The sequence below is a fragment of the Octopus bimaculoides genome, chromosome 19 (genome assembly GCF_046866305.1).
Source record: "Octopus bimaculoides isolate indiv1 chromosome 19, ASM4686630v1, whole genome shotgun sequence".
Lineage (NCBI taxonomy): Eukaryota > Metazoa > Mollusca > Cephalopoda > Octopoda > Octopodidae > Octopus > Octopus bimaculoides.
The window spans coordinates 6624047-6644044 of record NC_142946.1 but is presented as its reverse complement, the minus strand read 5'-3'; the positions used below and the strand labels follow the sequence as shown (position 1 = coordinate 6644044).

The 19998-nt window shown below is 62.3% G+C and overlaps 1 non-coding gene and 2 pseudogenes across 1 annotated transcript; all 3 read right to left on the bottom strand.

The window, feature by feature from the left end:
- The window catches only part of LOC149131748 (large subunit ribosomal RNA), a 7541-nt pseudogene extending 3708 nt beyond the window's left edge, over nt 1-3833 (bottom strand).
- Nucleotides 3834-4288: 455 nt separating this feature from the next.
- LOC149131747 (5.8S ribosomal RNA) lies at nt 4289-4447 on the bottom strand. Its single transcript, XR_016237461.1, has one exon. It is a non-coding gene; the product is annotated as a 5.8S ribosomal RNA (ribosomal RNA).
- A 6977-nt stretch (nt 4448-11424) lies between these two features.
- LOC149131746 (small subunit ribosomal RNA) lies at nt 11425-14182 on the bottom strand (annotated as a pseudogene).
- Nucleotides 14183-19998: the final 5816 nt, after the last annotated feature.

The following is a 19998-nucleotide window of genomic DNA, read 5'->3' as shown; positions in this document are numbered from 1 at the left end:
CCGCAGGTGAACCCGCTATTGAAAGGCCATTGACCTATAGGCGGGTGGACCTCCCAGCGGGCCCACCCCCTGCAGGGGAAAAACCGATGCACTCACCCAACGCAGAGAGATTGGTCAGACCACTTCCACTCAAGCCCCAGCATATTATAGAATGTGGTTGTAGCATCGTTCGGCAGAAAGCACACCCAAATGTGACGGAGCAGTAGGGTGTACCACCCATGCAAGGCCAGTGGGTCATAACGCATCAGGCCCCACGAAAGAGAGTCATAGTTACTCCCGCCGTTTACCCGCGCTTGGTTGAATTTCTTCACTTTGACATTCAGAGCACTGGGCAGAAATCACATCGCGTCTGTGCGGCTCGGCCGGCTACGCGATGCTCTGTTTTAATTAGACAGTCGGATTCCCCCGGTCCGTACCAGTTCCGAGTCGACCGTTCGCCGCCGGCCGAACGCCTGCCGCGCGTCGCGGTGCAACGACCGCACGACCCCACGCAAGGCGGGAACAGAGGGCCGCGAGCACCGACGCGACGGCGAGCCCAAAGCCGTGTCGCTCCACGGCGTCTCGGGTGTGGAGCCGTGTTGTTCGCGCCCACTACGCCCCGGGCGCCCCGTATGAAACCGCCGCGCGCCGACATGCGACGGCGGCCCGACCGCGCGTCGGGAGGTGCGGAACGCCGACGCGAGAGAAGGCCGCGCGTGCGAGAGGAGGAGGAGGAAGAGGAGGAGGACCGACGCGGCGACAACCACCGCTTTCCGCCGCGAGGACGCGACGTGCTGACGACTATGCCGCACGCGACCGACCGACCGACCAACCGACTTTCCTACCCGACGAAGAAGCCGCCAACTCCCGTTGACCGAAGGCGCGACCGCACACCGACGCGAAGCGAGTTGCCCGCCGCCACGGAAGGCGGCGCAAACGACGGCCGGAAAGGCGCCCGAGATGCCGAGTCCGACGCCAACGCTACAGCCCCGTACCGATCCGCCGCTTCGCGTGAAGACGTGTTCCGGCGCCCGCTGCAGCAGCGCGACGCCGAGCGAACGGCGAAGCAACCGCCGCGCGGGAGCGCAGCGACACACACGGCCCGACCGACCCGGTCCTCGGAGCCAATCCTTCTTCCGAAGGTACGGATCCATTTTGCCGACTTCCCTTACCTACATTGGCGCTATCGACGAGAGGCTGTACACCTTGGAGACCTGCTGCGGATGGTGGGTACGGACCGACTCGAGAGCTGCGAATCGTTACGGACCCGGATTTTCCAGGGCCGCCGAGAGCGCACCGGACGCCGCCCGAGACGCGGCGCTCTACAGGTACCATATCCGTATCTCCGGACGAGCCGATTCCACGGACGCGGTCCTTTACGAAGAAGAGAGAACTCTTCCCGGGGCTCCCGGCAACGTCTCCGGGCTCGCTTGCGTTGCCGCTGCTTCGCCCGACCGCCGGCTTCGACGACAAACGCGCTACTAGGAGCGGCGCGCCGCGTTCCCACCGCCGGACGAGCACTCTCCGAGTTCGGGTTCGGGAATATTAACCCGATTCCCTTTCGATGCGAGGCCGGCCGCATCTGCTGCTGCTATTATATTTGCTACAACCGCTTTCGTGACGGATCCGGCGCCTTTCGTGGAAGCTTTCGCCCGCTTCTTAGGACCGACTGACCCGTGCTCGACCGCCGTTGGCACGGAACCCTTCTCCACTTCGGTCTTCGAAGGTCTCGTTCGAATATTTGCTACTACCACCGAGATCTGCACCCGCGGTCGGCTTCACCCGGGCTCGCGCCCGCGGCTTCCATGCACGCCGCGGCGCCCTCCTACTCGACCGGGCATCGGAAAGTCGCCTCGCCGGCGATCGCGCAACCTGTCGCCCGGCCGGTCCGGCATCGGTCGCTCGCTCCAGCGCCATCCATTTTCGGGGCCGGTCGATTCGGCAGGTAAGTTGTTACACACTCCTGAGCGGATTCCGACTTCCGTGGCCACCGTCCTGCTGTCTATATCGACCGACACCCTTTCGGGGATCTAATGGGCGAAGCGTAGGGCACCTTAGCCGGACGTTCGGTTCATCCCACATCACCAGTTCTGCTTACCAAAAGTGGCCCACTTGGCACCGTGCATTCGTCGCAAGAAACGCGCAAAATAATTATCATTATTCCCAACGATTCGTAAACGGCCGCCTCCGTTCGGGAGAGGAGTAGCGCGGCCCGTTTCGCCCGTTCCGAGTTCGAGAGTAGATCGAGGCCGTCAACGTCCCCGGGGCCTCCAGTCGTTCGCTTTACCGGACGGAATTGCGTGTCGTTCTCCTGCTGGCGCCAGCTATCCTGAGGGAAACTTCGGAGGGAACCAGCTACTAGACGGCTCGATTGGTCTTTCGCCCCTACACCCGGTTCCGACGATCGATTTGCACGTCAGAGGCGCTTCGGACTTCCACCAGAGTTTCCTCTGGCTTCGTCCCGACCGGGCGTGGATCGCCATCTTTCGGGTCCCCGGCCGCCTGCTACACCTGAGTCGGAGCGGGAACGCGCGCTTTCGAGCGCGAACGCGCGGGCCCGACCCGGGAACGATGCTTCGAAACGCCGCGTGTTACAAAAAAAGAAGCGAGCCGCCGCCACCACCACCGCTGATGCTGCAGCAACCGACGAGATTAGACGACGGCGGCAGCAACTGCGGCGGCTGCTGCGACAGCGGCCCAACTCCCTTCCCCCGAGCGGCGACGTGTCACGTTCTCGCTTTCGCTGTGCCGTCGGAGTTCGCAAAGTGAAAGGCTCCAACGACTCGCAGTCGACTGGGACTCCTCGGTCCGTGTTTCAAGACGGGTCGGGTAGGTTGCCGATGCTCGTCGCTGACCGGCAGCAGCGGGCGGCTTTTCGGGCGATCCCGCCGACTCCTCCAACAACCACCGCTCCTGCTGCTGTAGCACCACGCGCAAAGACGAGGAGCAAGTAGAAGAAGTAGTAGAAGAAGAAGGAGCAGGCGGGCGGCCGCGTCGCTTTCGCGACTCGCTGCGTCGTGAGTGCTGAGGGCGAGGTGCGTTAGCCCGTCTCCGTCGGTTAGCCGTGCCTGCGCTTTCGTGGAGCGACGGGCCCGGTCGAGAGAAGCGCGTGGATCCCGACGCCGGTCGATCCCCGCGTGAACGGGTTCCGGACGCCGAGGCGCTCGTCTGCGACCTGCGGACGCCGCGCGCCTACCGGCCCGACGGGAACGGGTCGCGACGACGGATCGGAGGGGAAGTGCGTCCGATGCCGGCGCCACGGAAATCGAGCGCCGACGAGGCGGCAGACGACCGCCCGCGGAAACGAGCGGCCGCCACCGACGCGTTCGTCGGCGACGACGGCGCCTTAGGAGGCGGGGGTGAAAGTGGCAGCGGACTGAGTCCCCTCGCGATCGCGGTGAGCGGTCCTACCCGTTTACCCCTGGGCGGTTTCACGGTCTCTTGAACTCTCTCTCCAAAGTTCTTTTCAACTTTCCCTCGCGGTACCTGTCGGCTATCGGACTCGTCCCCGTATTTAGCCTTGGATGGAGCTTACCACCCGCTTTGGGCTGCGTTCCCAAGCAACCCGACTCTCGGGCCGAAAAGAAACACCGCCGATCGCCGCCGGCTCCGAATGGGCCTGGCACCCGCTCTGGGCAGCCCCGATCGAGGGGACTCCGAACCTAGCCGGGCGAAACGATCGACCGTGTACGACCCTTGCGCCACAGCTCTCGACGACCGGCGCGGCCGACGAGATTCGGCGTTGGGCTTCTCCCGGTTCACTCGCCGTTACTTAGGGAATCCCGGTTGGTTTCTTTTCCTCCGCTTAGCGATATGCTTAAGTTCGGCGGGTAGTCTCGTCCGAGTCGAGGGCAGCTTAGAAAAAAAAAAAAGTCGTCGCTGCGGCAAACCGCATTCGATTCGTCGTCGTCGTCGTCGTCGTCGTCGTCTTCGTCGGCCTGCACGAACGCTCGCAAACGAGATCCACAGAGCGAACACCGACCGAAGATGCAGACGGCTGCGGCGGCGGCGGCGGCGGCGGCAACGGCCGCCACGGAGTAATAAGAGGAGGCAACGACGGCGAGGGCGGCAGGCAGAAGAGTGCGCACGAACGGCGGACGGTGCGTTCCCTGCTGCTACTGCACATGTCGGCCGCTCCGTGGCAGGTGTCGCAGCGATGACGGTCTGGCGAAGCAGAAGCAGTAGCGAGAACGAAAGGCGAGCTGTTCACGCTGCCCGCCCGCTTCCACGGCGCGCGCCCTTTCCTGCGACTCCCGACTCCCCGCCGCTGCTGCTGCTGCAACGGCGGACGGCTTTTTCGTGTCGTGACCGCCTCTCGACCGGACGGGGCCCCGGGACGATGGGATCCCGGGGCCGCAATGTGCGTTCGAGGTGTCGATGTTCACTGAGTCCTGCAATTCGCATCAGTTCACGCGGATAGCCGCGCTCTTCATCGACGGACGAGCCGAGTGATCCCCCGTCCAGGGTTTCGGTATTTGCTACTACTACTACTACTACTACGCCTACCAGCACTGCTGATGCTGGCCGACGCGGAGGCGAGGAAAGGAAGGAAGACGAGAGAGATATTGATGTTCGTGGAGCCGCAAAGCGTGCAGCACCGTCGGCCTAGCGCACTGTATTCGGGCGGACGCAGGCTGGGTGAAAACTGCGCGGTCGGCAGCTGCCAGAGAGAGAACGAGAAGGAAGCATAACGACAGCGGAAACGATTTGCGGGCATCGTTCACCGCTGATGACGCCGCCGCTTCTACTTGCTCGTTGCTCGGCTGAGGCTGCACTGTTAGAGGGCCGACGATTGCGAGGGGGCCCGGCCGCGGCTTACGAAACCGGCTGGATGGCGCCGGAAAGGCGAGGAGGAGGCGACGGCGACGACGGCGATGTTGGCCGGCCGACGCCAGGAAGGAAGACGAGAGAGATATTGATGTTCGTGGAGCCGCAAAGCGTGCAGCACCGTCGGCCTAGCGCACTGTATTCGGGCGGACGCAGGCTGGGTGAAGACTGCGCGGTCGGCAGCTGCCAGAGAGAGAACGAGAAGGAAGCATAACGACAGCGGAAACGATTTGCGGGCTTCGTTCACCGCTGATGACGCCGCCGCTTCTACTTGCTCGTTGCTCGGCTGAGGCTGAGGCTGCACTGTTAGAGGGCCGACGATTGCGAGGGGGCCCGGCCGCGGCTTACGAAACCGGCTGGATGGCGCCGGAAAGGCGAGGAGGAGGCGACGACGACGACGACGGCGATGTTGGCCGGCCGACGCCAGGAAGGAAGACGAGAGAGATATTGATGTTCGTGGAGCCGCAAAGCGTGCAGCACCGTCGGCCTAGCGCACTGTATTCGGGCGGACGCAGGCTGGGTGAAAACTGCGCGGTCGGCAGCTGCCAGAGAGAGAACGAGAAGGAAGCATAACGACAGCGGAAACGATTTGCGGGCTTCGTTCACCGCTGATGACGCCGCCGCTTCTACTTGCTCGTTGCTCGGCTGAGGCTGAGGCTGCACTGTTAGAGGGCCGACGATTGCGAGGAGGCCCGGCCGCGGCTTACGAAACCGGCTGGATGGCGCCGGAAAGGCGAGGACCGGTCTTGACCAGTCCGGACCGACCGGTCTTTCAGAACCGGTCCGAACCGGTCAGAACCGGTCCGAACCGGTTAGAACCGGTTAGAACCGGTTAGAACCGGTTAGAACCGGTCAGAACCGGTTAGAACCGGTTAGAACCGGTTAGAACCGGTTAGAACCGGTCCGAACCGGTTAGAACCGGTTAGAACCGGTTAGAACCGGTTAGAACCGGTTCTATCCGGTTCTGACCGGTTCTAACCGGTTCTAACCGGTTAGAACCGGTCAGAACCGGTCGGTCCGGACTGGTCAAGACCTGTCGGTCCGGACTGGTCAGGACCGGTCGGTCCGGACTGGTCAAGACCGGTCCGGACTGGTCAAGACCGGTTCGGACCGACCGGTTCTGACCGGTTCTAACCGGTTAGAACCGGTTAGAACCGGTCAGAACCGGTTCTAACCGGTTCTAACAGGTTCTAACCGGTTCTAACCGGTTCTAACCGGTTCGGACCGGTTCTAACCGGTTCTAACCGGTTCTAACCGGTTCTAACCGGTTCTGACCGGTTCTAACCGGTTCTGACCGGTTCTGACCGGTTCTAACCGGTTCTAACCGGTTCTAACCGGTTCTAACCGGTTCTAACCGGTTCTGACCGGTTCTGACCGGTTCTGAAAGACCGGTCGGTCCGGACTGGTCAAGACCGGTCGGTCCGGACTGGTCAAGACCGGTCCGGACTGGTCAAGACCGGTCCGGACTGGTCAAGACCGGTCGGTCCGGACTGGTCAAGACCGGTCGGTCCGGACTGGTCAAGACCGGTCCGGACTGGTCAAGACCGGTCGGTCCGGACTGGTCAAGACCGGTCCGGACTGGTCAAGACCGGTCGGTCCGGTCTGGTCAAGAGCGGTCGGTGCGGACTGGTCAAGACCGGTCGGTCCGAACCGGTCTTGACCAGTCCGGACCGGTCTTGACCAGTCCGGACCGACCGGTCTTGACCAGTCCGGACCGACCGGTCTTGACCAGTCCGGACCGACCGGTCTTGACCAGTCCGGACCGGTCTTGACCAGTCCGGACCGACCGGTCTTGACCAGTTCGGACCGGTCTTGACCAGTCCGGACCGACCGGTCTTGACCAGTCCGGTCCGACCGGTCTTTCAGAACCGGTCAGAACCGGTCCGAACCGGTTAGAACCGGTTAGAACCGGTTAGAACCGGTTAGAACCGGTTAGAACCGGTTAGAACCGGTCAGAACCGGTCAGAACCGGTTAGAACCGGTTAGAACCGGTTAGAACCGGTTAGAACCGGTTAGAACCGGTTAGAACCGGTTAGAACCGGTCAGAACCGGTTAGAACCGGTTAGAACCGGTTAGAACCGGTTAGAACCGGTTAGAACCGGTTCTAACCGGTTCTGACCGGTTCTAACCGGTTCTAACCGGTTCTGACCGGTTCTAACCGGTTTGGTCAAGACCGGTCCGGACTGGTCAAGACCGGTTCGGACCGACCGGTTCTGACCGGTTCTAACCGGTTCTAACCGGTTCTGACCGGTTCTAACCGGTTTGGTCAAGACCGGTCCGGACTGGTCAAGACCGGTTCGGACCGACAGGTTCTGACCGGTTCTAACCGGTTAGAACCGGTTAGAACCGGTTAGAACCGGTTCTAACCGGTTCTAACCGGTTCTAACCGGTTCTAACCGGTTCTAACCGGTTCTGACCGGTTCTGACCGGTTCTAACCGGTTCTAACCGGTTCTAACCGGTTCTAACCGGTTCGGACCGGTTCTGACCGGTTCTGAAAGACCGGTCGGTCCGGACTGGTCAAGACCGGTCGGTCCGGACTGGTCAAGACCGGTCCGAACTGGTCAAGACCGGTCGGTCCGGACTGGTCAAGACCGGTCCGGACTGGTCAAGACCGGTCGGTCCGGACTGGTCAAGACCGGTCGGTCCGGACTGGTCAAGACCGGTCCGGACTGGTCAAGACCGGTCGGTCCGGTCTGGTCAAGAGCGGTCGGTGCGGACTGGTCAAGACCGGTCGGTCCGAACCGGTCTTGACCAGTCCGGACCGGTCTTGACCAGTCCGGACCGACCGGTCTTGACCAGTCCGGACCGACCGGTCTTGACCAGTCCGGACCGACCGGTCTTGACCAGTCCGGACCGGTCTTGACCAGTTCGGACCGGTCTTGACCAGTCCGGACCGACCGGTCTTGACCAGTCCGGACCGACCGGTCTTTCAGAACCGGTCAGAACCGGTCCGAACCGGTTAGAACCGGTTCTAACCGGTTCTGACCGGTTCTAACCGGTTCTAACCGGTTCTGACCGGTTCTAACCGGTTTGGTCAAGACCGGTCCGGACTGGTCAAGACCGGTTCGGACCGACCGGTTCTGACCGGTTCTAACCGGTTAGAACCGGTTAGAACCGGTTAGAACCGGTCTTGACCAGTCCGGACCGACCGGTCTTGACCAGTCCGGACCGACCGGTCTTGACCAGTCCGGACCGGTCTTGACCAGTCCGGACCGGTCTTGACCAGTTCGGACCGGTCTTGACCAGTCCGGACCGACCGCTCTTCACCAGTCCGGACCGACCGGTCTTTCAGAACCGGTCAGAACCGGTCCGAACCGGTCAGAACCGGTCCGAACCGGTTAGAACCGGTTAGAACCGGTTAGAACCGGTCAGAACCGGTCAGAACCGGTTAGAACCGGTTAGAACCGGTTCTAACCGGTTCGGACCGGTTCTAACCGGTTCGAACCGGTTCTAACCGGTTCTAACCGGTTCTAACCGGTTCTAACCGGTTCTGACCGGTTCTGACCGGTTCTAACCGGTTCTAACCGGTTCTAACCGGTTCTAACCGGTTCTAACCGGTTCGGACCGGTTCTGACCGGTTCTGAAAGACCGGTCGGTCCGGACTGGTCAAGACCGGTCGGTCCGGACTGGTCAAGACCGGTCGGTCCGGACTGGTCAAGACCGGTCCGAACTGGTCAAGACCGGTCGGTCCGGACTGGTCAAGACCGGTCCGGACTGGTCAAGACCGGTCCGGACTGGTCAAGACCGGTCCGGACTGGTCAAGACCGGTCGGTCCGGACTGGTCAAGACCGGTCCGGACTGGTCAAGACCGGTCGGTCCGGTCTGGTCAAGACCGGTCGGTGCGGACTGGTCAAGACCGGTCGGTCCGAACCGGTCTTGACCAGTCCGGACCGGTCTTGACCAGTCCGGACCGACCGGTCTTGACCAGTCCGGACCGGTCTTGACCAGTCCGGACCGACCGGTCTTGACCAGTCCGGACCGACCGGTCTTGACCAGTCCGGACCGGTCTTGACCAGTCCGGACCGGTCTTGACCAGTCCGGACCGACCGGTCTTGACCAGTTCGGACCGGTCTTGACCAGTCCGGACCGACCGGTCTTGACCAGTCCGGACCGACCGGTCTTTCAGAACCGGTCAGAACCGGTCCGAACCGGTTAGAACCGGTTAGAACCGGTTAGAACCGGTTAGAACCGGTTAGAACCGGTCAGAACCGGTCAGAACCGGTTAGAACCGGTTAGAACCGGTTAGAACCGGTTAGAACCGGTCCGAACCGGTTAGAACCGGTCCGAACCGGTTAGAACCGGTTAGAACCGGTTCTAACCGGTTCTGACCGGTTCTAACCGGTTTGGTCAAGACCGGTCCGGACTGGTCAAGACCGGTTCGGACCGACCGGTTCTGACCGGTTCTAACCGGTTAGAACCGGTTAGAACCGGTTAGAACCGGTTAGAACCGGTTCTAACCGGTTCTAACCGGTTCTAACCGGTTCTAACCGGTTCTAACCGGTTCTGACCGGTTCTGACCGGTTCTAACCGGTTCTAACCGGTTCTAACCGGTTCTAACCGGTTCGGACCGGTTCTGACCGGTTCTGAAAGACCGGTCGGTCCGGAGTGGTCAAGACCGGTCGGTCCGGACTGGTCAAGACCGGTCCGAACTGGTCAAGACCGGTCGGTCCGGACTGGTCAAGACCGGTCCGGACTGGTCAAGACCGGTCGGTCCGGACTGGTCAAGACCGGTCGGTCCGGACTGGTCAAGACCGGTCCGGACTGGTCAAGACCGGTCGGTCCGGTCTGGTCAAGAGCGGTCGGTGCGGACTGGTCAAGACCGGTCGGTCCGAACCGGTCTTGACCAGTCCGGACCGGTCTTGACCAGTCCGGACCGACCGGTCTTGACCAGTCCGGACCGACCGGTCTTGACCAGTCCGGACCGACCGGTCTTGACCAGTCCGGACCGGTCTTGACCAGTTCGGACCGGTCTTGACCAGTCCGGACCGACCGGTCTTGACCAGTCCGGACCGACCGGTCTTTCAGAACCGGTCAGAACCGGTCCGAACCGGTTAGAACCGGTTAGAACCGGTTAGAACCGGTTAGAACCGGTCAGAACCGGTCAGAACCGGTTAGAACCGGTTAGAACCGGTTAGAACCGGTTAGAACCGGTTAGAACCGGTTAGAACCGGTTCTAACCGGTTCTGACCGGTTCTAACCGGTTCTAACCGGTTCTGACCGGTTCTAACCGGTTTGGTCAAGACCGGTCCGGACTGGTCAAGACCGGTTCGGACCGACCGGTTCTGACCGGTTCTAACCGGTTAGAACCGGTTAGAACCGGTTAGAACCGGTCTTGACCAGTCCGGACCGACCGGTCTTGACCAGTCCGGACCGACCGGTCTTGACCAGTCCGGACCGGTCTTGACCAGTCCGGACCGGTCTTGACCAGTTCGGACCGGTCTTGACCAGTCCGGACCGACCGCTCTTCACCAGTCCGGACCGACCGGTCTTTCAGAACCGGTCAGAACCGGTCCGAACCGGTCAGAACCGGTCCGAACCGGTTAGAACCGGTTAGAACCGGTTAGAACCGGTTAGAACCGGTTAGAACCGGTCAGAACCGGTCAGAACCGGTTAGAACCGGTTAGAACCGGTTCTAACCGGTTCTAACCGGTTCGGACCGGTTCTAACCGGTTCGGACCGGTTCTAACCGGTTCTAACCGGTTCTAACCGGTTCTAACCGGTTCTGACCGGTTCTGACCGGTTCTAACCGGTTCTAACCGGTTCTAACCGGTTCTAACCGGTTCTAACCGGTTCGGACCGGTTCTGACCGGTTCTGAAAGACCGGTCGGTCCGGACTGGTCAAGACCGGTCGGTCCGGACTGGTCAAGACCGGTCCGAACTGGTCAAGACCGGTCGGTCCGGACTGGTCAAGACCGGTCCGGACTGGTCAAGACCGGTCCGGACTGGTCAAGACCGGTCCGGACTGGTCAAGACCGGTCGGTCCGGACTGGTCAAGACCGGTCGGTCCGGACTGGTCAAGACCGGTCCGGACTGGTCAAGACCGGTCGGTCCGGTCTGGTCAAGACCGGTCGGTGCGGACTGGTCAAGACCGGTCGGTCCGAACCGGTCTTGACCAGTCCGGACCGGTCTTGACCAGTCCGGACCGACCGGTCTTGACCAGTCCGGACCGGTCTTGACCAGTCCGGACCGACCGGTCTTGACCAGTTCGGACCGGTCTTGACCAGTCCGGACCGACCGGTCTTGACCAGTCCGGACCGACCGGTCTTTCAGAACCGGTCCGAACCGGTTAGAACCGGTTAGAACCGGTTAGAACCGGTTAGAACCGGTCCGAACCGGTTAGAACCGGTTAGAACCGGTTAGAACCGGTTAGAACCGGTTAGAACCGGTCCGAACCGGTTAGAACCGGTTCTAACCGGTTCTGACCGGTTCTAACCGGTTCTGACCGGTTCTAACCGGTTCTAACCGGTTAGAACCGGTTCTAACCGGTTAGAACCGGTCAGAACCGGTCGGTCCGGACTGGTCAAGACCTGACCGGACCGACCGGTCAAGACCGGTCCGGACTGGTCAAGACCGGTCGGTCCGGTTAGAACCGGTTAGAACCGGTCCGAACCGGTTAGAACCGGTCCGAACCGGTTAGAACCGGTTAGAACCGGTTAGAACCGGTCAGAACCGGTCAGAACCGGTCCGAACCGGTTAGAACCGGTCAGAACCGGTCAGAACTCGTCGGCCAGATCCGAGGACCTCACCGGACCGTTCGATCGGTAGTAGCGACGGGCGGTGTGTACAAAGGGCAGGGACGTGATCGACGCGGGCTGATGACCCGCGCCTACCGGGAATTCCTCGTTCACGGGGTTGGTTCCAGGCCCCGATCCCTATCACGGGAGGTGGTTCAGAGGTTTCCCGACCCTCTCGGGCCGGGGGAGACGCGCCCGCTGATACCTCCAGTGTAGCGCGCGTGCGGCCCCGGACATCTAAGGGCATCACAGACCTGTTATCGCTCCGCCTCGTGCGGCTTTCTGCCGCCCGTCCCTCTAAGAAGCGCTGCGTTCGCCAACCGACTGGCCCGGGCGCGACGGCGTGCCGCCGCCGGGCTCGCGCGGGCCGAGCCGACCGAGTCACCGCCGCCGCTCCGCAACCGACGCCGCAACCACGCCGCGTGCGAACCGCCATCCCAGACCAACCCGCACACCAACCCGCGAGGAGCGGAGCACGAAAGGCTGCTAAGAAGGCAGTTGCCGGACGCGGCCGCAGCGCCGGACGCGAAGGAGAGCGGCGGCAACGGCAAGCACGGGCCGCGCGCGGAGCTACCGACGATGGCTTCGGCGCCGCCTCGCTACCGGAAAAGCACTAATCGACGCGCTAGTTAGCAGGCCGGAGTCTCGTTCGTTATCGGAATCAACCAGACGGATCGCTCCACCAACTAAGAACGGCCATGCACCACCACCCACCGAATCGAGAAAGAGCTATCGATCTGTCAATCCTACCGGTGTCCGGACCGGGTGAGTTTTCCCGTGTTGAGTCAAATTAAGCCGCAGGCTCCACTCCTGGTGGTGCCCTTCCGTCAATTCCTTTAAGTTTCTGTTTTGCAACCATACTCCCCCCGGAACCGACTATGGTTTCCCGCGCAGGCTCCCCGCCGGGTCATCGAAGCGAACGCCGGCGGAGCGCCAGTCGGCATCGTTTACGGTCGGAACTACGACGGTATCTGATCGTCTTCGAACCTCCGACTTTCGCTCTTGATCGAGGAAAACGTGCTTGCCACACGCCGTCGCTGCAGTGCGTCTTGCGACGATCCAAGAATTTCACCTCTAACGTCGCAATACGAGTGGCCCCGATCGCTCCCTTCGATCATTGCCTCGTCGTGAACGGAGACCGACGGATGACGCGCGGACGAGGCCATTTTCCATCATTCCATGCTTTTCGTATGCAAGCCGGCGGGGCTCGCTCTGAGCACTCTAATTTTTTCACAGTGAACGTACCGGCCGCCTCGGACACTCGGCGAAGAGCACCCTCGGAGGAACCGTGCGGGCCGAAACGACCGGGAGGTGGACGCGCTACCGAAACGCGTGCGAGCGGCGATGCCCCGGGCGACGCTCGACCCCCGTTTGTTTCCCCCGAACACCGCGTACCGCCGCAAGCGACGGAGGAGACGGCGGCGGCGGCGGCAGCAGCGACGACGGCGGCGAGGCCGAACGATCGCGTGCCGATGCCGACCGACCGACCGACCGACCGAGAGGACGGAAGCGGAAGCTACGGAGGCGGGTGACGGGCTACCGGAGAGACCGTCGCAGCGACGATGCGCGCAGAGCTCCGCGGCACGACCGCGCACGCACCGGCGAATAGGGCCGGGAGTGCGAACGGACGACCGAAGCGGACGCGCGCGAGGCACGCCCGCGACGGCGCCGTCGCCCCGAACGTGCTGGGGCACGTTTTCGAGACCCGAATTCCGACTACGAGCTTTTCAAACGCAACAATTTTAATATACGCTACCGGAGCTGGAATTACCGCGGCTGCTGGCACCAGACTTGCCCTCCGGTCGATCCTCGTTAACGGATTTGAAGTGTACTCATTCCGATCGCGGGGCCTCGACAGAGTCCCGCGTCGTTATTTTTCGTCACTACCTCCCCGTGCCGGGAGTGGGTAATTTGCGCGCCTGCTGCCTTCCTTGGATGTGGTAGCCGTTTCGCATGCTCCCTCTCCGGAATCGAACCCTGATTCCCCGTTACCCGTTGCCACCACGGTCGGCACTTACCGGGCCGTCGACAGTTGATAGGGCGGACTCGCGGGGGACCCGTCGCGCGAAGGCTAGTCGATACTAGCCCGTGCGATCGTACTGACAGTTATCCAGAGTCACCAAAATCGAAGGGGCGTGAAGCCGACGCACGCCTAGACCCGCGCGCGTGCGAAGCACGGCGACGGCGGCTGCTGCGACGGCCCGTACGCGTCGGTCTCAGTCTAATATTTGCGCCGCGACCAATGCGGAAGGCCGACCGTATCGTCGCGACCGGCGGCGGCGGGAACTGGCGAGCAGTCCCGGAACCAACCCGGCCGAGCGGGCGCCGGCGACGACCGGCAGCGGCTGGGACGACGCCGAGCACGCGGAGGCGCTGCGGCGACGAAGACCGCTGCTGCTGCCGGAAGCCGTTTTTCGGCCCGACGCCCGGGTGCGACCTGCGATCGCGGCTTCGGTTGCATGTATTAGCTCTAGAATTGCCACAGTTATCCACTCTCCTCGCGGTGAGGAATACGGTCCCGAGGATTAGGTCCGGTTCCTGAGCCATTCGCGGTTTCACCATTCGTTTACGGCATGAACTTACACTTGCATGGCTTAAGCTTTGAGACAAGCATATGACTACTGGCAGGATCAACCAGGTATCGTCGTCGTCGTCGTCGTCGTCGCTGTAGTAGCGTCACCGTCGCGTCGGTCGGCTGAGAGCGGAAGTCGAGGCGGATGTCGAGGCGGAAGTCCCGCTGCTGCCATCGCCGCCGCCGCCGCGCGGAGAGCAAACGAAAGCGAAGAGGAGGAGGAGGAGGAGGAGGAGGAGAAGCCTGAAAAATCGCGGCCGCCGCTGCTGCTGCGGTAGCCGTTCGTTCGTACGTACGTTACGCGTCCTAATCCGCCGCTCTGCTGTAGCAGCGGAAAAGCGCGCCAGACGGAAGAAAAAGAGTTCGCCGAGTAGAAACGGTTTGCGATCCGACTGCCGCACACCGGGCCGCTGCGGTAGGACGGGCGCCGGTGCGGGTTGAAGAAGCGAGGCGGTTTCTGGCTGCTGCTGCCGCCGCCGCCGCCGCCACGCGAGAAGGACGACGAGCGGGGAAGCGAGCGAGCCGAAACGATTGCGACAGCACGGGCTGCGGTCAACGAGAAGCGTGTGTGCGATGACGAAAACGGCGTTGTCGGCAGCCGCCGAACGAGCCAAAGCAACGACGATGCCGGGATGGGCGAGCGCGAGGAGATTGCGGGGGGGGGGGCACCACCGCCGCGAAACCCGGAGTTGTAGCCACGGTTGTTGATCCGTCCCGGTCTAGCGGGACGAACACACAGCACCGCTCTCTTTCGGTGACGTCGCGTCGCCTGTGGCGGATCGGGAAGCGACAACTAGCCCGTCCGCCGCGCCGGCGGCGACGCGACACGAGGTCAGCGGCGTAACCTGACCGGGTCCTCGAAGACGACGTCGACGAGGCCGCGGGTCGGCGACGAGGAGGAGGATACCGATCGGTCGATGGTGACAGCACGAACAGGCGGGCAGGCGGCTGTCGGCGGGGCGAGCGAGCGAGCGAGCGAGCGAATCTGACGCGGCGCACTGTATTCGGGCGGACGCAGGCTGGGTGAAAACTGCGCGGTCGGCAGCTGCCAGAGAGAGAACGAGAAGGAAGCATAACGACAGCGGAAACGATTTGCGGGCTTCGTTCACCGCTGATGACGCCGCCGCTTCTACTTGCTCGTTGCTCGTTGCTCGGCTGAGGCTGCACTGTTAGAGGGCCGACGATTGCGAGGGGGCCCGGCCGCGGCTTACGAAACCGGCTGGATGGCGCCGGAAAGGCGAGGAGGAGGCGACGACGACGGCGATGTTGGCCGGCCGACGCCAGGAAGGAAGACGAGAGAGATATTGATGTTCGTGGAGCCGCAAAGCGTGCAGCACCGTCGGCCTAGCGCACTGTATTCGGGCGGACGCAGGCTGGGTGAAAACTGCGCGGTCGGCAGCTGCCAGAGAGAGAACGAGAAGGAAGCACAACGACAGCGGAAACGATTTGCAGGCCTCGTTCACCGCTTCTACTTGCTCGTTGCTTGTTGCTCGTTGCTCGGCTGAGGCTGAGGCTGAGGCTGCACTGTTAGAGGGCCGACGATTGCGAGGAGGCCCGGCCGCGGCTTACGAAACCGGCTGGATGGCGCCGGAAAGGCGAGGAGGAGGCGACGACGACGGCGATGTTGGCCGGCCGACGCCAGGAAGGAAGACGAGAGAGATATTGATGTTCGTGGAGCCGCAAAGCGTGCAGCACCGTCGGCCTAGCGCACTGTATTCGGGCGGACGCAGGCTGGGTGAAGACTGCGCGGTCGGCAGCTGCCAGAGAGAGAACGAGAAGGAAGCATAACGACAGCGGAAACGATTTGCGGACTTCGTTCACCGCTGATGACGCCGCCGCTTCTACTTGCTCGTTGCTCGGCTGAGGCTGAGGCTGCACTGTTAGAGGGCCGACGATTGCGAGGGGGCCCGGCCGCGGCTTACGAAACCGGCTGGATGGCGCCGGAAAGGCGAGGAGGAGGCGACGACGACGACGACGGCGATGTTGGCCGGCCGACGCCAGGAAGGAAGACGAGATAGATATTGATGTTCGTGGAGCCGCAAAGCGTGCAGCACCGTCGGCCTAGCGCACTGTATTCGGGCGGACGCAGGCTGGGTGAAAACTGCGCGGTCGGCAGCTGCCAGAGAGAGAACGAGAAGGAAGCATAACGACAGCGGAAACGATTTGCGGGCTTCGTTCACCGCTGATGACGCCGCCGCTTCTACTTGCTCGTTGCTCGGCTGAGGCTGAGGCTGCACTGTTAGAGGGCCGACGATTGCGAGGAGGCCCGGCCGCGGCTTACGAAACCGGCTGGATGGCGCCGGAAAGGCGAGGAGGAGGCGACGGCGACGACGGCGATGTTGGCCGGCCGACGCCAGGAAGGAAGACGAGAGAGATATTGATGTTCGTGGAGCCGCAAAGCGTGCAGCACCGTCGGCCTAGCGCACTGTATTCGGGCGGACGCAGGCTGGGTGAAAACTGCGCGGTCGGCAGCTGCCAGAGAGAGAACGAGAAGGAAGCACAACGACAGCGGAAACGATTTGCAGGCCTCGTTCACCGCTGCTACTTAGAACCGGTCAGAACCGGTCGGTCCGGACTGGTCAAGACCTGTCGGTCCGGACTGGTCAGGACCGGTCGGTCCGGACTGGTCAAGACCGGTCCGGACTGGTCAAGACCGGTTCGGACCGACCGGTTCTGACCGATTCTAACCGGTTAGAACCGGTTAGAACCGGTCAGAACCGGTTCTAACCGGTTCTAACCGGTTCTAACCGGTTCTAACCGGTTCTAACCGGTTCTAACCGGTTCTGACCGGTTCTGACCGGTTCTGACCGGTTCTAACCGGTTCTAACCGGTTCTAACCGGTTCTAACCGGTTCGGACCGGTTCTGACCGGTTCTGAAAGACCGGTCGGTCCGGACTGGTCAAGACCGGTCGGTCCGGACTGGTCAAGACCGGTCGGTCCGGACTGGTCAAGACCGGTCCGGACTGGTCAAGACCGGTCGGTCCGGACTGGTCAAGACCGGTCGGTCCGGACTGGTCAAGACCGGTCGGTCCGGTTCTGACCGGTTCGGACCGGTTCTGAAAGACCGGTCGGTCCGGACTGGTCAAGACCGGTCGGTCCGGACTGGTCAAGACCGGTCCGAACTGGTCAAGACCGGTCGGTCCGGACTGGTCAAGACCGGTCCGAACTGGTCAAGACCGGTCGGTCCGGACTGGTCAAGACCGGTCCGGACTGGTCAAGACCGGTCGGTCCGGACTGGTCAAGACCGGTCGGTCCGGACTGGTCAAGACCGGTCCGGACTGGTCAAGACCGGTCGGTCCGGACTGGTCAAGACCGGTTCGGACCGGTTCTGACCGGTTCGGACCGGTTCTGAAAGACCGGTCGGTCCGGACTGGTCAAGACCGGTCCGGACTGGTCAAGACCGGTCGGTCCGGTCTGGTCAAGACCGGTCGGTGCGGACTGGTCAAGACCGGTCGGTCCGAACCGGTCTTGACCAGTTCGGACCGGTCTTGACCAGTCCGGACCGACCGGTCCTGACCAGTCCGGACCGACAGGTCTTGACCAGTCCGGACCGACCGGTTCTGACCGGTTCTAACCGGTTAGAACCGGTTAGAACCGGTCAGAACCGGTTAGAACCGGTTCTAACCGGTTCTAACCGGTTCGGACCGGTTCTAACCGGTTCTAACCGGTTCTAACCGGTTCTAACCGGTTCTAACCGGTTCTGACCGGTTCTGACCGGTTCTGACCGGTTCTAACCGGTTCTAACCGGTTCTAACCGGTTCTAACCGGTTCGGACCGGTTCTGACCGGTTCTGAAAGACCGGTCGGTCCGGACTGGTCAAGACCGGTCCGAACTGGTCAAGACCGGTCGGTCCGGACTGGTCAAGACCGGTCCGGACTGGTCAAGACCGGTCGGTCCGGACTGGTCAAGACCGGTCGGTCCGGACTGGTCAAGACCGGTCCGGACTGGTCAAGACCGGTCGGTCCGGTCTGGTCAAGACCGGTCGGTGCGGACTGGTCAAGACCGGTCGGTCCGAACCGGTCCTGACCAGTCCGGACCGGTCTTGACCAGTCCGGACCGACCGGTCTTGACCAGTCCGGACCGGTCTTGACCAGTCCGGACCGACCGGTCTTGACGAGTTCGGACCGGTCTTGACCAGTCCGGACCGACCGGTCTTGACCAGTCCGGACCGACCGGTCTTTCAGAACCGGTCCGAACCGGTCAGAACCGGTCTGAACCGGTTAGAACCGGTTAGAACCGGTTAGAACCGGTTAGAACCGGTCAGAACCGGTCAGAACCGGTTAGAACCGGTTAGAACCGGTCCGAACCGGTTAGAACCGGTTCTAACCGGTTCTAACCGGTTCTAACCGGTTCTAACCGGTTAGAACCGGTCAGAACCGGTCGGTCCGGACTGGTCAAGACCTGTCGGTCCGGACTGGTCAGGACCGGTCGGTCCGGACTGGTCAAGACCGGTCCGGATTGGTCAAGACCGGTTCGGACCGACCGGTTCTGACCGGTTCTAACCGGTTCTAACCGGTTCTGACCGGTTCTAACCGGTTCTAACCGGTTCTAACCGGTTCTAACCGGTTCTAACCGGTTCGGACCGGTTCTGACCGGTTCTGAAAGACCGGTCGGTCCGGACTGGTCAAGACCGGTCGGTCCGGACTGGTCAAGACCGGTCCGAACTGGTCAAGACCGGTCGGTCCGGACTGGTCAAGACCGGTCCGGACTGGTCAAGACCGGTCGGTCCGGACTGGTCAAGACCGGCCCGGACTGGTCAAGACCGGTCGGTCCGGTCTGGTCAAGACCGGTCGGTGCGGACTGGTTAAGACCGGTCGGTCCGAACCGGTCTTGACCAGTCCGGACCGGTCTTGACCAGTCCGGACCGACCGGTCCTGACCAGTCCGGACCGACAGGTCTTGACCAGTCCGGACCGACCGGTTCTGACCGGTTCTAACCGGTTCTAACCGGTTCTAACCGGTTCTAACCGGTTCTGACCGGTTCTAACCGGTTCTAACCGGTTCTAACCGGTTCTAACCGGTTCTAACCGGTTCTAACCGGTTCTGACCGGTTCTGACCGGTTCTAACCGGTTCTAACCGGTTCTAACCGGTTCTAACCGGTTCTAACCGGTTCGGACCGGTTCTGAAAGACCGGTCGGTCCGGACTGGTCAAGACCGGTCGGTCCGGACTGGTCAAGACCGGTCGGTCCGGACTGGTCAAGACCGGTCCGAACTGGTCAAGACCGGTCGGTCCGGACTGGTCAAGACCGGTCCGGACTGGTCAAGACCGGTCGGTCCGAACCGGTCAGAACCGGTCAGAACCGGTTAGAACCGGTTAGAACCGGTTAGAACCGGTCAGAACCGGTCCGAACCGGTCAGAACCGGTTAGAACCGGTTAGAACCGGTTAGAACCGGTTAGAACCGGTTAGAACCGGTTAGAACCGGTCAGAACCGGTCAGAACCGGTCAGAACCGGTTAGAACCGGTTAGAACCGGTCCGAACCGGTCAGAACCGGTTAGAACCGGTCAGAACCGGTCCGAACCGGTCAGAACCGGTTAGAACCGGTCAGAACCGGTCCGAACCGGTCAGAACCGGTCAGAACCGGTCAGAACCGGTCCGAACCGGTCGGAACCGGTCGGTCCGGACTGGTCAAGACCGGTCGGTCCGGTTAGAACCGGTTAGAACCGGTTAGAACCGGTCAGAACCGGTCGGTCCGGACTGGTCAAGACCTGTCGGTCCGGACTGGTCAGGACCGGTCGGTCCGGACTGGTCAAGACCGGTCCGGATTGGTCAAGACCGGTTCGGACCGACCGGTTCTGACCGGTTCTAACCGGTTCTAACCGGTTCTGACCGGTTCTAACCGGTTCTAACCGGTTCTAACCGGTTCTAACCGGTTCTAACCGGTT